The 17,922-nt window shown below is 34.5% G+C and overlaps 1 protein-coding gene and 1 pseudogene across 1 annotated transcript in view; both read right to left on the reverse strand.

The window, feature by feature from the left end:
• The window catches only part of PCLO (piccolo presynaptic cytomatrix protein), a 539,133-nt gene that overhangs the window by 437,868 nt on the left and 83,343 nt on the right, over positions 1–17,922 (reverse strand). The window lies entirely within an intron of this gene.
• On the reverse strand, positions 5,348–6,017 carry LOC114025300 (annotated as a pseudogene).

The following is a 17,922-nucleotide window of genomic DNA, read 5'->3' on the forward strand; positions in this document are numbered from 1 at the left end:
ATTCTCCCCCCAAACCTTTCAAATCATTATTATTCTAAGGCTTGTATTACCCACTTGCCTCTCATGTGATGACATTTCTTTAAAAACTACTCCATTTCTAAAGTTAATAAGGGTTCCGATTAAGTCTACTACCAAAAAAAATCTGAATGCTTATTTCATTTCACTTTGCAATTTATCCCTATGCAGCTACTGATTTATCTGACTGTTTCAAAAGGTGTCTATCTGAACATATATACATATATTTCTGTTGAGCTTATTCATGTAAAATTTTCTTTCTGTCATTGTATTATTCAAATATTCACAAAAATATGCACTAAAACTCACATCCAGTCTTCCAGTCCATCTCTTTCATGGATGAAAGAATGCTCCCCAAAGAACATTTTCCTTAAAACTAATGGCAAGGAAGTTACTCAATAACCAGTAAGCCTGTAGGCATTGTGTTACTATTTATGATATTCAACTCCTATTCTAAATACCAAGTCACAAATGTTAAGTGTCAAAAAAGGAAAATCTAAAATACCCTCTTAAAATTTCATTACAATGTTGAAGAATATTAATATGTTTGATATATGTTTTAAAGAAAATATTCACAAATACAAAAAGCACATCATAAATCTAGAAAAATAAAGCACATTTTTGTTTTAATTGCAATTATATGTATACACACACATATTATATATGTATGTATAACATATATATACCCATATATACATATACATATATTTTTTAAACTCCTGAGTTTCTAATGTAAATTGAGTCGACTTTTAAAATACATTCTAAGTAACTGTTAGGATAATGGTTTTCAGGACAAGACAGCAAGAGGAAATCCAAAATAATCTAAGATTCTTGAGTCCATACTTCAGAGCAGCTCCTGTATCAACTTAGGCATTGCAGCTAATCAAAGTTTTGCAGGTTTGTATAGAAATGAAAGAAGTCCTACTGAGGAAATCCTGATCAATTTCCCCTACCTAAGATGCTAACTTGGAAACTAGCAGTGTGCTATAAGCCTTAGAGCATTGCCTCTCAAATTAGAAGCTCTGCTTTCAAATCATACCTCTCAATACTACCTGTGCCAACTTGGACAAAATCACATAATTTCCCTGTGCTTCAGTTTCCTATCTCTAAAATAGGGAGTTGGATTAGATATCCTCTAAGATCACTTTCAGCTCTCAATCTATGATCCTAGGGAATAGGTTTAGACTGAGATTTTCCAAGTATAGAAGTTTCCTGATATTGTGGTGGTAGGGTAGTTGCAGAGTAGAGAGTAACTAATAACAAATGAAAACTAGTCTAGAGATGGTGAAGAGAAAGATTCACAGGATCATATTCAACACTACCTCTTTATGAAATCCATAAAGGGAAATAAATATATTAGCAACTGAGCAGAACAGAAGAATGGGATAAGGGTTTAAAAGCTATAATGGAAAATCAACCAAGTCATCTCTATGATTGATGTAATCAGAATGTGTGTGAGGGGAGAAATGGGAGGGAGAGAGTTAAAAAAAAGGAGGGAGATAGAAAAAATTGCATTTCAAATGTCCAACCAGAGGCATAGCTGTCCATGATAGCACCTAGATAATAGGAGTAAGCTATGCTGGGGTGTGGTGTCTTGCATCTTATGGCAACTAAAGACAAGTTTTATCAAAATAAAGAGGGATCAAACATTCCTATTACTCAAATACTTCCAGATATATGTGAATTGAATTTGTCATCATATTTCCTATGAATAGGATCTATGAATTATTAAAACAGAGAAATGGTAAATTTTTAGCTATAGAGAAAAGCACTCAAGCTCTACTTTCAAGGTGAGTGATATCAATAGCTGCTCTAAATAGATTTATAGCTGAACAGTTTCTACTTGTCCATTATTTATTCCATATGTACCAGCATAAGGTGTACCCTAATTAACTTGGTAGAAAATTGTGAAGATGTACAGAAATAGCTTAAATTATGATTCATGAAGGTGAGCTTTTTCTATGGTTTTTAAGATATCATACTGACCAAATTATATGTAGTTCAAAAGTGTTCCAGATTTCATTTACATGAATCATGGATGCAAGTCCATTTTGCAGAAAATGACACATTAATAATAGCTGGCTCTAATTGGCAAAATAAAAGCACAGACTCCTGAAGACACAGCCTTAGGCATAAAGCAGATAGATGTTCAAATAATACATTCAAAATTCCTTGGAGAAAGTACATGAGAGGAAGCTGTTCTAATTAGAGTTCTCAAGATCCAAGCCAAATAATAAAGCCTAGAGGATTTCACAAAAAGGACACTAAAGTGGATAGATGCAAGTAATATCATTATTGAAAATTAACGGTTGAGATTTTTGTACTGTCTCCTAAGAAAATGGATAATCTCTTAGGGAATAAGATACATTGATGATGAATTTACCCCCTGCAAGGCACAGAACATTAAATTGATAACATCTCCATTTCAAAATAGTTATCTGACATGGCACTTCTTAAAATAGCCTATTGAATTGCTTGGTTAAATTGTTAACCAGTCATCTAGTTCTCTCAAATTCAGCTAACAAAACAGAGTGGACTACAAATAATGTTATTCCTAATCTCATTCATAGTTATTTAGATTTTATTTTCATTTGTTGTTGATTAAGATTCAAAGATTGTGAATTAGAGAAAGAGAATAAGCATTTATTAAATCCCTACTGTGTGTCACATACTGTATTTTGCAAATAGTATCTCATCTGATGCTTCAAACAACTCGGCAGGTAGTCACTATTATTATACCCATTTTGCATTTAAGGAAAACTGAAACAGACAGAGGGTAAGTGACTTGCCCAGGGTCACAATCTAGTAAGTGTCTGAGACCAAATTTGAAATGAGGGCTTCTTGACTCCAGGGTCAGCATTTTACCCATTGCAGTCACTGCCTAGGTCATCTTAGGGGAGAGATTAATTGAAAGACAGTGGGAGAGTGGTATGGTTAGAAAGGGTCCTGGATTTGAATGTTTTGGGTCTTAGATTATTATAATTTCTTCATCCTGCCTTGTCCTAAGGACCATTATCCTGGGGCTTGCTGGCTGTATCTATGATTGTATACTTTTTCCTAACTCTTTCTATTTATCATTTACTTGCTATACTTGGCAAATCATTTGTCTGTTCTAAGTCTCAGATTCTTCATCTGGAAATTGGGATGACTTCTCAGTCATTATTTACTTGTGCTATGACCTTGACAAATCATTGACTTTGCAGACCCTCAGTCTCTTAATTTATAAATAGGGCATAATAATACACTTATGCTATCTGCCTCAGAAAAGTACTGCAGTGATCAAGTTAAATATTGAATATAAAGTGTTTTATGAATGGTAAAGTACTATATTAAATATTAGTATGAATAGTAATGAGAAACTAGCTTAATTGTCCCTTTCTTGAGCAACATTAAGCCAAAATATCTCTATAAATTATAATGACAGAGACCAAGAAATCCTACTTTCATAGGAAGTTGGAAATTCTACTTGCTTTTACTTTTAACTGAGTTTGTGTATTAAATCATTACTTAGGCCCACTAAGTAAATTTAAAAAAAAAAACAAAACTCTAGCTACAAAACTTATGCACAAATATCTCTAATCTTTGCACAAATCTTGGGAGGGTGGCTTCCCAAAGTAAATTTATGATAACCCATTGGCCTGAAGGTTTATCTTTGGTCAAAGCACAGAAGTTTTCTGAATGTTTGGATATACTTCATATTACTCTTATTGAAATATTTAGTGAAAAACAAGGGGGGAAATAGAATCCAAATTCTTGCCTTCAAATTATTTTACATGTCACCGAAGTACAGTCACGCACACATGTACACACACTCAGAGCATAAATATGGCCTTACCCATCTACACAAATCATGTAGAAGAGGGCCTAATGGACATGAATTAATTTGTTTAATGATGAATTCTGCCATTCTGTTGTGTTTTATTTCCTTAGGAATCCCAATATGTGACTTTGTGCCTATGCTTTTTAGATAGATTATAGGCATAAGGGGAACAACAGAAGTTTGGCTCTGTCAAAAGAGGGGAAAATTACATTGCTTTACATATTCAGCATGAATTCTGTTGAATAAAGATAATTTATAGGACTGGTGATTTTCCACAAAATTTTACATAAGTCTTATGAAGCACTTTCAATTATTTTTAAGGATATATATTGTAGTCAGTCCTACAGGTTATGGCAGATAGTTATTCATACTTAGGAACTGTGAAAAAAGTCAATTTAGTCTACCTTCTTATCAGTTCAGAAATCATGAAACATGATCAGATGTGATTTGAATTATAATTTCCTTCAATCTACCAAAGTTGAATTCATTTTAACTTGAAAAAAAATCAAATTCTAATCCCCTGTTGTTTCATTATCCTCAATTTAAAAAAAAAGATTTCCCACTATGGTAATGAGCAAATGCAGAATCCCTTTGTGATTTTAGCTATTTATTTATTTATTTTTTGGTATGGATCTATGATTTAATCCATGTGGGGACACAGTTTAAGCCCAACAAAACCAAATTATCAGGATGAAATGTGAAAAATTCAGAATTTTTTTCTAATCCATAATGATAAATGACTTAAGATACATAAACATTCAGATCATCTTTTTTTTCATCTTTTTTATCCAGACAATTTAATATAACATAAACCTAGTCTCAGCTTTTAGACAAATGAAGAATTCACCACTTCTCCTTCATTGTTGTATTTAAAAAGATATTATATTATCATAAGTTTCTTGGAGTTTGAAGATACCTGTGAACAAATTATCTTATGAAATCATACACCTGCCTAAAGAAACAGTGTTGAACTCCAAAGAGAAATCCATATGGTACCTAAATAAATTAATGTTAGATATGTTTTAGAATATCCATGATTTTATGGATATTGGTATTCCTGTCTCCAAGGCCAATCTTAATCCCCATGAACAGGGGTGGGGAACCTGAGGCCTCAAGGTTACATGTGGCCCTTTAGGTCCTCAAGCACAGCCCTTCAACTGAATCCAAACTTTACAGACCAAATACCCTTAATAAAATGATTTGTTCTATGGGACAGTAGAATAAACTGTGTGCAGCGGGAATTTGAGTTCACATCTTACCTCTGAACCCTATGATCTATATGCTTTTAAGCAAAGGACTAAATTTCAATGCGCCCAAATACCCTCATCGTGAGATGAAGGAACTGGACTAGATGGCCCCTGAGGTCCCTTCCAAATTCCATGATCTCTAAATTCTGCTTTAAAAAGGTAGCAATTGACATTAATATTGTGCTTTAAATCTCCAAAGCACTCTACAACACATTGTTTCTTTTATGCTCACCATGCTTTGAGTTGGCATTGCCCTCTTCATTTGTTTTTATTTTGTATTATTTTATTGAAAGTTCTCAGAGGCTGTTTACTTTTTCTTCTCCACATCTTGCTCTGCAGCCTCCTTGGCTTCTTTGGCCCAGATTCCAAAGAGACAGGCATTGGCCCGGGCCATCGAAGACTAGCAAATGCCTTGAAATTCTTCTCATCTTCAGTGATGACTCGAGCTTTCTCTTTCTTGTAGACATTCTGATGGGCATAACTGGTCCTGTAAGCTGGGTTGCCAGCTTGAGTTCTTCAGCAGAGCTGTCTCCCTTCTTGGGTGCAGATGGTTTCCTTGGGAAGAGGATCAGTTTGGAAAGATATTCTTTCTGCACATTTGACTGGAGAGACTCTGTAGACTTATTTCAGCGATGAGGATCCACAGAGATATCAATGGTCCATGCCACTTTTTTATGGATACCAGCCACCTGAAGCTCTTCCAAGCTGAATCCTCTACCAGCACATACTTTGGTGTGGTATCGGACAGTAGGGAACCTTACAATGGGCCAGATAGGACCAGATGCTGGGTGGGGAGCAATTCAACATGTTTTTGCTTGATGGGCCTTTCACCTTCTGATCTTCCTGGCTGACTGGTTAACCTATGTGGCAACTCGTCTTTGCCAGTCTTTGTGGAAATGGGACTTCAGAATCATGCCATTTTGGCTGGGCACCATGGCTGCTTAAAGCCCTCCTCATGGGCACCTCAACCAATCGGAAAGGATGCCGTCTTAATTTTACAGAGGCTCAGAGGACTTAAGTTGATTGTACAGGATCAAACAACTAATAAGTGGCACTAATATATGCCTCTCTAGCAATGGTTTTATTCATATAGACTGTTAGAGGGCAAACTCTGTCATTTGCATTTGTTCTATCATATAGCATACTAGAAGCAAGTAATAAATACTCACTGATTGCTTGACTTGCCCCCAATAAATCCTTTCACAAGAGAGCTGCATTACCAGTAAAACTGAATAAATACTACCAATAAAAAGAAGTTGGAGAAGCAAATTGGAAGGCATAGTATTAAGATAAAGAATGATCTAGACATTCTGTTTAGTCTCATTACCTTGGTACAGTGCCTTGCACACAGTAAGTGATTAATGAAGGGTTACTGAATTTAACTGAATAGCTTATAAACCTTTCACTCTTTGTGCCCCTGTGGTTATTCCTATATTGATAAGAAATCTCTCCATATCTCACTTGGTAAATTAGCCACACAAGAAACAGTTGGTTCTAAAAGTGAAAACAGGTGGGAATTTAACCCATATGCTTATATTAAGCCCATATTAAGAAGTAGATGCCTTGAAAAGTTATTGTTTGCTATGTCTTGAAAACTCCATTCCTCTCACCCTATAAATTGTACAGGTGGTCTTATAAAGAGAGAGGATTAGAGGTATCTTACAAGCTATGAATTATGGACTCATCAAGAAGGTTCCCTGAACCTAAAATATTTTTGATATCTATTTTAGATGCATAGACTGTCATCACTAGAGAAGCATCATGTTGGCATGAGCCTCTATTCATGTTTTAAAGGTGTGTACATCTGAGAAAGGCAATACCTCCAACTTTAACAGTCATTTATACCATCAAGCATATAGTTTATGGAATCATGTTTTCCTTCTGGGAGGAAAGAGAATGGGGAGCACTGGCTATCAAATTTCACTGGATGGGAGTAGAGTTGTCTCTTCTTCTTTTGCTTTGGAATAGGATCAGTGACATCACTGGTGATGCCTTGAGTGATGAGTGAATTTGATTTAAGGGAGGCAGAGCTGCACAAAGTCATCAGCCTCACTCTCTTTTCCAGAGTCATTGAAGTCCAAAGGCAGGACAAAAGTCAGGACCACTGGTGATGGCCCAGTATGCAGTGGTTGATCTTGGTGTCTTAGATGTCTGGTCAAGCTCTAAGTGCCCCACGGCACTTGATTCAGTTGCCTTCATGGCTGATTGGAACACATTGTTCTCATCCACCCATTTCACCTGGGGGAAGTCTTCACATTCTTAGGGAAGACACCTCCCCCAATTTACCTGTCAGTTACCCTCCCCTTGGTTTGGGATGTGTGCCTAGATAGTTTTTTAGGGTTTGGCTGCTATGCATGCTACAGCTTTTTGGAGTCACAGGTGAGAGTTGGGTGAAAGGTGGACACCAAAGGTGGGTGAGCAGGCCTGAAAAGAGTTTGAGCAGCCCTCACACCAGAGGTAGTAGTCCTCCTGGAATGCCAGAGAGTAGAAAGAGTAAAGAAGAATTTTGGAAAAGGACACAAAGAATAAATAAAACCTTGTCCAATTTTATAATTTTCATGGGTCTGAACATACATAATAAATCTTCTAGGACAAGAATAAATACATGAAGTACTTCTTTATTTTGTAACATATCCCACTGAAATGGGAGTCAACAATTTGTTGAATTCCATGAAATTTGGCTTCATACTGATGGATTTAGGAATATAAATTGTCAAGAAATGTGAAAAAATGTTCCAAGAGGAGAACTTGAATAAGTTTGGGAGAGCCAATATTGAGAAAGAGAGAGTGAGAGAGAGTGAGAGTGAGAGAGACAGACAGACAGAGAGAGAGAGAGAGAGAGAGAGAGAGAGAGAGAGAGAGAGAGCACAAGATCACACTTCTGTTTATGAGTTCAAAAATATAAACCAACTGATCTGGTTGTAAAATTTGGGATGACATCCAAATCTAAACTAACATTCCCTCAATGTCTTTGTATTATGTTTAATTCAAATAGAAATTCCAGTATGCTTTCTGTATATATTATGACTAATGCATTTGCAGTATTTAATCAACATTATATAATTATTAAAGGCTAGAATTTTATAATTGGCCAAGGATTTTAAGCAGCCCAGGGGCCTCATTAATACAAAGTACCATAAAACCATTAACTATTCTACAAAGTATCTCAGTGAAAATCTCCCTAAATGTAGGTAACAATTTAGGGTCTCCTCTTTTATTTTTTACTGTTGTTTCCAGAAGAGATATATTAAATTTTTTTTTGAAAAATGGGTCGTGGTTTTAATAGTTTTATATTCAGATATTCCCATGCTCATCTCTCTGGTCTCTTCCAGCTTTAAATCCTATGATCAAAGCTATACTGACTCATCAACCCACTAGTACATTTTAAATTAACTGCAGTTTCAATGCCCTGGATAATTTTAAACCTTGAAGTGCAATTTCACTTGTGCTGGCAACATATCAAGGTAAATGATCACATTTACACTTTCACTAACAGAGCATACTAAAAAGAGGGTTGAGAGACTACAGCAGACGGTCTTATTTGAATATGATTCACTGAGATTTCTTTATAATGTACATGCATACCAAAATTACTTCTAGATTTCTTATCCAAAATTATTACAGGAGAGTAGGGAAAAAATGAATCCATCTTCCTAGATTTGGACCAAAGAGTCACAAAAACAGCAACCCTTGACTAAGGAAGAACTTCTCAGATCATATTCAGAAGTTCATATATTCTCCAACTTGTTTCCATGGACCAGGAAGCAAGCTACATGACCTATTCCTTGGTCCTAGAAGGAAAACAGATGATAATGATAGAGTAGTGGAAAACATACTTACTTACAGTAAGAGGTATGGTTAGTGGTGGGCAATAGTGAAAGTGGAGGTGACAAGTAGTTTTTTTTTTAATTCTTTTCTTTTCCACATTTGATTTAAATGGCTATATGCCTACATAGTCTGCCTTTTCTCCACTGATACCCAATGCTAAACTTCCCCTGATACTCAGTTATTAAAGAGTAAAATTAATTGCTACTCAACAAATATTTGTTGAATTTTGAGATGTAATCTCGAATCAAAGTTCTGTCAAAACATATATCAGAGAACCTTTTTCCCCACTATAGTGTTATTCTTCTATTAAATAAAGCATTTTCCATTTTTTAAAAATGTTCCCACCTGCCAGTAAAATGAAAAATTAAAGCAAAGATAAGCAGTGACTACTGAGATGGTTTGATTATCATTTCTCTTCCACAGAAGAAAGAGTTCAGATGCAATTCCTTTCTAGTAAGAGGTGTATTAGTCTATTTTTCTCAAGTGTACCCAATATTCACTAGAAGGATGAGAAAGTACAATTCAATGTTTCTGATAAATTATTGTTAGCAACTCTGAAATCTAATTTTCACTTGGGTTTAATTTCCATTATCTTCTAATAGAGATGATAGATAGATAGATAGATAGATAGATAGATAGATAGATAGATAGATAGAGATATATAGATAATAATAAAAAAATATTGCTCTAATATATCTTCTGGACAGCACAGTAACTTCAATAAAGATCTCAATCAAATGGCATTAATTCTATAATGAGTCTTGTCATGAATAATGATAAATACTTTGGCTGCAGGAATGCTCTTTGAAGGACCTAGTCCTTTAGAAGAAAAAGAATCATGATTTCAAATAAACTATAAAATAATTTTGATGTCAATATACAAAAAAATTGACAATCAGGGCAGTAATGATACCAATAATACCTGCTACATGGAAAAAGGCAAGGAGAAATGCCTGTTTATTATTATACCAAAAAGTATGTTGATGTCAAGTGGATCTAGCGGAAAACTAAGTCATTACTATAATTCTTTGGTAGAGGACAACATTAACATCTGAGGCACTCTGACTCAATAGCAGGGGGGCCATTAGGTTCTATGGAACAGAAATGTATCCTTGCTTTCAGAAGAACTATAATCAACCTATCAAACAGAGCTGGAGAAAATATTCCTGAAGTCCCAATAGATGAAGAAATAGATTAAGAAATAGAAAAAATGTACATTATATATAGTTTCAAATGACTTGGGAGTGTTCATAAATATCATATTTACTTTACTGAAGATGATTTGACATCTTATATCTAGAAAATTTACCTGAAATTGGCACAACCCTGTAAAAAGAATTTCAGGGTTTTTTCAAATAGTTTCACATGTCTATGTGTGACTTCCATTGTTAATTGTGGAACTTAACATTTTTTTGTGGATTCATCCAAGCATAGTAAAGCAATAAAAAAACTATATCTATGTGTGTATATATATATACATATATATACATATATATGTATATATATATACACACATATACAAGTACATATATACACACACCATATATACCCAAATGCATACACGTATATGTATGTGTATGAATATGTCTGTGTGTGTATATATATATATATATATATATACACAGACATATACATATATACACACACATAAAATTCATGGGATCATTTCAGGGTGGAAAAAAATCTCAAACTAGCTCTCATCCTTTTTACCAATGGATATAATAATATATCTCCCCTATTTATCCAATTCAATTGAACAAATATTTATTGAATACCTATTATATACAAAGCTAGAGGCATGATGATTCAAATATGGATACAGTCTCTGCTTATGAATAGTTTAAAACTGACTAACAGAAATATGCTATGCATACAACTCAAAATACAAGAAAGAATGTTATTAGTATGTAGAACAGGTCCAAAGTATTATATTTTAGACAAAATGTAAAAGGATTCATTTGATTTGAACTTTGATTGATGACTAGGATTTTGAAAAAAGGTGAAGGAAGAAGGACATTATAGATGGGGTAACAGCACAAAAACTTATGTCAGGGGGAATTGGTATAGGGCATGTTCCAAGAATAGCAAAGTTTGGTTTGACTGGAATCCAGGATGGGTGGGAGAATATAGAAGTGAATATGCCTGCAACAGTAAGATGGAGTCAGATCATAAAGGACCTTGAATGTTGTGCTAAAATCATGGACTGTAATTAGCAGGAAATGAAAAGTATGAAATGACCAAACACTTTAATAAAGATAAATGTTTAAGATGGACTGAATGTGAAGGAGTACAGAGCAAAGAAAGCAAAGAGAGCAGTTAGGAAGTTACCTCTCACCTAGCCTATTCCAATAATCAAAGACTGCATTAGGAACTCTAACAATGGGAAGAAGAAAGCAAATTGAAAAGTTATTGCCTACATATAACTGAGAGAATGTCAACTGATTAGATTGTATAGTAAGGAATAGAGAGAAAGGAGAAGAGAAATATGATCTGAATTTTGGACCTGGTTCACTAAGAATATGACATTACTATTAATAAATATAATGATGCCAGGAAAAATATACAAGTCATCTTTTTAAATTTTTATGTTGGGGGTGGAGTATAGACATAAATATTGATGAGTGAAGTTTGGAGACATGACTATCCAGATGAAAATGTCTAGTAAACAGTTGAAAAAAAATGGAGCATGGATCCAAGGTTTAAAGTAGAAATTCAAATTTGGCAGTTTTCACATAGAGAGGGTATTTCAAGTCTAAGGAGTAGATGAGATCAAGGGATAGAATATGAAGAAAGAAAGGAATTAGGCATAAAGTCTTAAGAATATATAAAATTTAGGATTAGGAATTTAAAATTCCTAATCAAGTATCAAATGCTACAGAAAGGTCAAAGTTGATGAAACTGACAAAATGCTCAACTTATACATGTACTACTCATATAATAGGATTATAGATAGATAGCTGGAAGGGACCTTAGAGGCCATTTAGTCTAAATCCTGTCATTTTACAGTTAAGAAAACTGAGGCCCTGGAAAGTTAAGCGACTTTCCCAAAGATACACAAATAGCAAGTGAGTGAAGTGAAATTTAAACTGAGCTCCTCTGACTAGAGGAAGCTAGGTTACTCAGTGTGTTAGAGTGCTGAGCTTTGAGTCAGGAAGACCTGAGTTCAAATCTGACCTCAGACACTAGCTGTGTGATCCTGGGCAAGTCCCTTAACCTCTGTTTGCTTAATCCACTGGAGAAGGAAATGATATATAACTACAGTATCTTTGCAAAAAAAACCCAAAACTCTATGGACAATGGAATCATGAACTCCACAGGGTCATAAAGAGTCAGATATAACTCTACTGTGTCATGCTGGAAATTTTACTTAACCCCTCTGGAGCTGTTTCTTCATCTATAAAACAATAAGTTTGCATTAGTCTCTGTGTTTCTTTTAGCTCTATGTCTATGTCTGTGACATAGACATGATTTGGTGATTAGGATTTTACTGATAATTTTGAAGGATTGATTTAAGTCTCAAGAAAACTGAAGACAAGGAAGACAGAAAGATGTGTGGAGTCATCAGTATTAGAGAAATATAATTTTACTAACATGAAAAACTTTGCATGTTTACGAGAAGAAAGAAATAAGCTAATAGAGAAGAAATCCCTAAAAAAGAAATCAACAAATACTAAAGTTCCTACTATGTACTAGGCATTGTCCTAGAGCAATGACAAAAGGAAGAGCAAAGGAAAGAGAAAGGATGAGTGCTAAATCAAAATTCCCTAGAAAGAAGCAAAGGAAAAAAACAAGAGCAGAGTTGGAAGAAAGAGCTTTGGAAAAGATAAAGGACATTTCTTTTTAGGATTCAAAGGTGAAGAGCAAATGAAGGAAAATACAAGAATATTATATTCTTGGAAAATTGGAGGAAAAGCTATTTTATATAAGTAAGGGGGAGGAGTGAAATTAAGGGCATAAGATTAGGTGAAATTTCTGGAATTATTGCTATGGGCAATATAAAAGGGAGTCAATAAAAGATGAATAAAAAGATTTCTAAGCATTATTAGGAACCGACATAAGGTTAGAAAGAATGAATGTAGTAGAATGATTCAAAAGTTACATTATTCTCCAAAATGGCTTAAAGTTCAAAAGAAAATAGAAAGTGAAGATACTACTAAGTTGAGAATTGTTGAGGTTAGTCTGACCTAAGATCAAGAATATGAGTGGATTTAATGGTGCTATTGAATGTCTACTTGAAATAAAATAATTATGCCCATGAGAGCCAGCTTGAGAGGTCAGCAAATGTAGCCAGAGAGAAGAAACAGGGAAATATCAGTGTATTAGAGATCATCATGAAGGAACAGAAATAAATTCCACATTAGTAGAGTGAGAACACTTTAAGGAGGATATGGTAAAGAGGAGAATTTCAGAATGCTCCTCAAAAGTATAGGAGGGCCTTTCTATTAAGGGATCAATTGTTAAGACCATTATTGGCATGTTCTTATCCTGCAAATCAATTTATGTCCTATAAAAATAACAATAATACAAGTACCACCACCATGCTTATATAACAGATGAGTCCCCGTTATTTCCCAATGTGCTATGATCTCACACAAACCCACCCTTTGTTCATTGATTCAGTGTGTCCTGCAGCCTTCTCCTTTCATATTTTATTATTAATGTCATCCTGGATCCAGCACTAGGCTGAGAGATGTACTAGTGATGTGGGCAGAAGAACTAGACAGTCAGCTACATCTTAAAACTTCTAATTTGCTGACCCAGGAATGGGACTAGAAAAGATGAGATATTCAAGCAATATTTGATCCATCTTTCTCTAAGGGTAGGATCCCTACCTCTCTTTCATCCTATATTTGCTTATACTCTAGTAACCTTCCCTTCTCCTTCACCTACTTATCTCATACACTTCAAGCTCTCATGTTCTTATTATACTTTCCTAAAATCATATAGGACCAGTGGCCCCAGAAATTTCCCTAGATGTGAATTCATGAGAATTCAGAATTCTTGGAATTTGAAATTCCTCATCTAACCCATGTAAATAGAAAGGCCTGTAATTAAAGGTAACATTTATGACACTAATTTGTGAAGTCTTTCAAAATGAACTCTTCAGGAACAATATGAATCATCAGTCAGAGTAAAGGGATTCAGAACACTGGTGCAAAATAAATACAGCAAAGAAACAGAAAATAAATGACATTTAGCATTTTTACACTTCTAGGAATCTTGGGGGTTAATGTCCATTATTTTCCTAAGAAAAAACTGTTCAGAGCATGGACAAATCAAATCCTTCACTTCTCAAATTTCTGTGGAAAATGCATAGGGTATCATGGTCATTTATAATATGTGTGCCTCCTTCCTTTGCAAAATGAGTTCAAAATGGTGTTCGTAGCTTGATTCTCTCTACCATAAAAGATCTCAAATATAGTTTTTCACTTTAGCAGTTAAAATTCTCATCAGCTTTTAATCCTAACACATACCTGAAAACTAGAAAATAATTTGCTCACTGAATATTAATGTACACCATTATTCATATAAAACTAAATCAAAGAACAGATGAAACAAGAGTTATGATAAACAGAACATCATTCTCTCTAGACAATTGAAAAAATAGGATATTTTCACTAGTATTTTGTCCCTTCTATAATCACTGGCAGAAAGGAAAAAAAAGGTCTAATTTTTAGAATCACTTGAATAAGAATGCTGTAATTTCACGAGTAAAGATTGAAGTGATTACTACAGCTAAAACCTTTAATCAATGACTGATTTATATGCGCTTTTGCTGAAGACATTTGTAACAGAATGTATACCAATTCTTATCTTCATTTACTTCTTTTTTGCTGAAATGTCTATTGCTCATTTGCAGTTGCTTGTAACAAAAGTGGAATTTTATTTTTAACAAATAAAATCATAGCTTAAGAGAAAAAAATTGAGTTCAGATAACTTCAGGGTTATTCTTTTATCTGTCTTAGCTGTATATTCATTTGTGTTGCCATGCCCTTAAATGCAATCACCTACTATGACAATTATATTTAATTTGCCACATTAAAATGTGTCTGGCACTTGGAATAGCAGGCAAAATGCATCAAAATAATTTAGAGTGCTTCCTGAAGTTAAAACAACCTCAGTTGGATTGGAAAAGATCAAAACACACTGCCAAGACCCTTATCTCCAAATCCTTGTATCCCTTATTTAAAAAAGAAATTGATTTTGTTGGAACACGGACTTAAAACAAATTTTGAAATATTTCATCCTAATTTTAGTAAGAAAGCAGTAAGGAACACCTTATGGTGCCAGCAGGGATGGCCTTATTAATAAATGGCTGCTTATATGAGGTAGTCTGAGGAATGTCAGAGAAGTTCTCCTGGCTCAAACAGTGTGCTTATGTGAGCAATTCTGCAGGCAGGGTTTCACTATGGGTCTTTTTTTTTTTAGTGTCCCTGCTCTTCAGAGGTAGAAATTCCAACACCTTAACAAGAAGTACTTAACAACTTTAACTTGAACAAAAGAAAGCCAAGTAGAGAGACATAGCAGACACAGAAAAGGGTGGCCCAAAGGTACTAAATATAAGCCAAGTTAATCTCATAATTCTTCATAGGACTAGGATGAAATTCTAATCCTAAAAAATAGATTTTCTGTCTCTTAGATGCATGGTCAACTTTGCACATTATACTTCAGTTCAAGTTCCTTCCACGTACTTAAGGGCAGTTTTCTACAGCTCACCTAACCCTAAGTGAAGCAAATGTGTTTAGTTTATTCATCCAGGCAACTGTTAAAACACGTAATGTAAAAAAGCACTGCATAGAAAGAATTACCAATGATGCCACAAATCAGAGTTCCAGAAGGGACCTACAAAGTCTTTAATGTAGTTTATACATGATAAAAAAAATCCCTTTTATGACATCCCAACCAAATGGCCATCTAGTCTTCTCTTGAAGTCCATTAGAGAGGGACACCCACTACCTCCTCAAGCACACAACTTTACTTTGGAATATTTCTAATTATCTTCCTGTCTCATGCCTCTCTTCAATTCAGTCTGTATTATACCTTGCTACCAAAGTAATTGGTAGGTTGCCTTGTGACTACTACCCTTCTCAACCAACTCTGGTGCCTTTTTTAATTGTCTTTGGGATAAAATGAAAATTCTTCTGGGTGGCTCTTAAGGGTCAATACAGTCTGGCCCCAATCTATCTTTCCAGACTCAATAGCTATTTCTATCCTTCCCATACTTTGAGATAAGGTCAAACTGACCACCTCTTAGTTTCTCAAATACGACATACCATCTCTTTCATCTGGACCTTTTCCCTTACAGTCCACAATATACTGTACTTACTCCTTACCTCTGTCTCCTAAGAAGCCTCCCTTCCTTTAAAGATGCAGCTGAGGTACCATCTTCTGAAAGAAGTCTTTCCTGAATCCCACATTTGCTAGTGTGCCCCCTCTTAGATAAACTTGTACTTAACTTTCTATATATTTGTATTTATTGACTTTATATATTTTGCTGTATGTATTTTTGTGTATTTGTCCTTCCACTGGAATATAAACTCACTGGACTCATGATGAAGCATACTATCCACTTCCAGATAGAGAGTGATAGACTTGAAGTGCAGATTAAAACTTTTTTTTTAACTTCATGGTTAATGCAGTAATTTGTGTTGCTTATATACGTGTGTGTATAAATAATTTGTTACAGGTTTTTTTGTGTTCTCAATGTGGGAGGGAGAGAATTCGGAACTAAAAATAAAATTTAATAAAAGATGCTATGACAAAAAAAAAGAATGAAAGGTTTTTGTGAATAGTAGGGATTATTTCATTCCTTTGAACTTGCATTCTACATGTTTAGCATAGTGCTAGTACATGATAGGTACTTAAACTAATACTTGTTGGCCGACTGATTGGTAGGTTGATTGGAAGTGCTTCTTTACATTGAACCTAAATTTGCCTCTCATCAATTTCTATCCATTACTTCTAGCTCTGACTTCTTGGGTCAAGGAGAAAAAGAAATATCCAATTCCTTTTCCATATTGTCATTCATTTGCATCTTTAAAAACAGCCATAAATTCTCTCCTAAGTCTTCTCTCCCCTAGGCTAAACATCCCCAAAGTTTATTCAACCAATCATAGAAATGTTTAAATTTCCTCCCACAGGTCATTATGGTCTGTCCCTATAAGCCAACAAATTCATGGAATTGGAATCCTATGACTGCCCTCTTTGTCTCTAAAATTCTTTAATATCCTTTGGATGATTCCCATCTCCAAAGAAAACAAGTCACCATTAATTGAGGATGGGTAAGAAGAACAGGACAAGGAAGTAATTTCTGAAATCAAAGCAAATGCTATGAAAAGTTTCCTTATAAATGTACTAGTTAATTTGAGATATACATTAACACACAACATCATACCAACAAGAATTTTTGACAATTTCATTACAATACAAACTTCTCTAGGTCATGAAAACAATATTGAGTAAAAGATTTCTTGACATTAGAAATATTTCTCCATTCATGGACCAAACAACTTAACAGCTATATTTCTAGCTTTATTATACATAAGCCTTGTTTCCCCAGTATTTTTTCCCAAAATATATCTATATCTATCTATAAACCCATACTTCAGATTTCACCACTGAAACAATCTCCCTAGTGAAGAATTTCCTCCACCCATGCCAATAAGCATCTTCCATTTGATTTACTGAGAGATAAAATGACATATACAGGGCTCTGAAGTCAATGTATGTGAGATGTGGGAATTAGACCCAGGAATTCCTAACTCTGAATCAAGTCCATGAACTAGTGTAAGAAGTCTCTATTGCCCCAAAAGAAATTTAAAAAAATAAAAGCTGTCATATCTTTGTTAACCCTTATAAAGTCATTTAACATCTATGTTAACATGATGTTAACATAACAACAATAATAACTCACATTTGTATAGTGCTTTCAAGTTGGCAAAGCACTTACTACAAAATAAATACACAAATAACTATAAAGTAAGGGAAATTTTTTAAGTGCCAAGGAAGAGA

The sequence above is a fragment of the Vombatus ursinus genome, unplaced genomic scaffold (genome assembly GCF_900497805.2).
Source record: "Vombatus ursinus unplaced genomic scaffold, bare-nosed wombat genome assembly UNPS02014830.1, whole genome shotgun sequence".
Taxonomy (NCBI): domain Eukaryota; kingdom Metazoa; phylum Chordata; class Mammalia; order Diprotodontia; family Vombatidae; genus Vombatus; species Vombatus ursinus.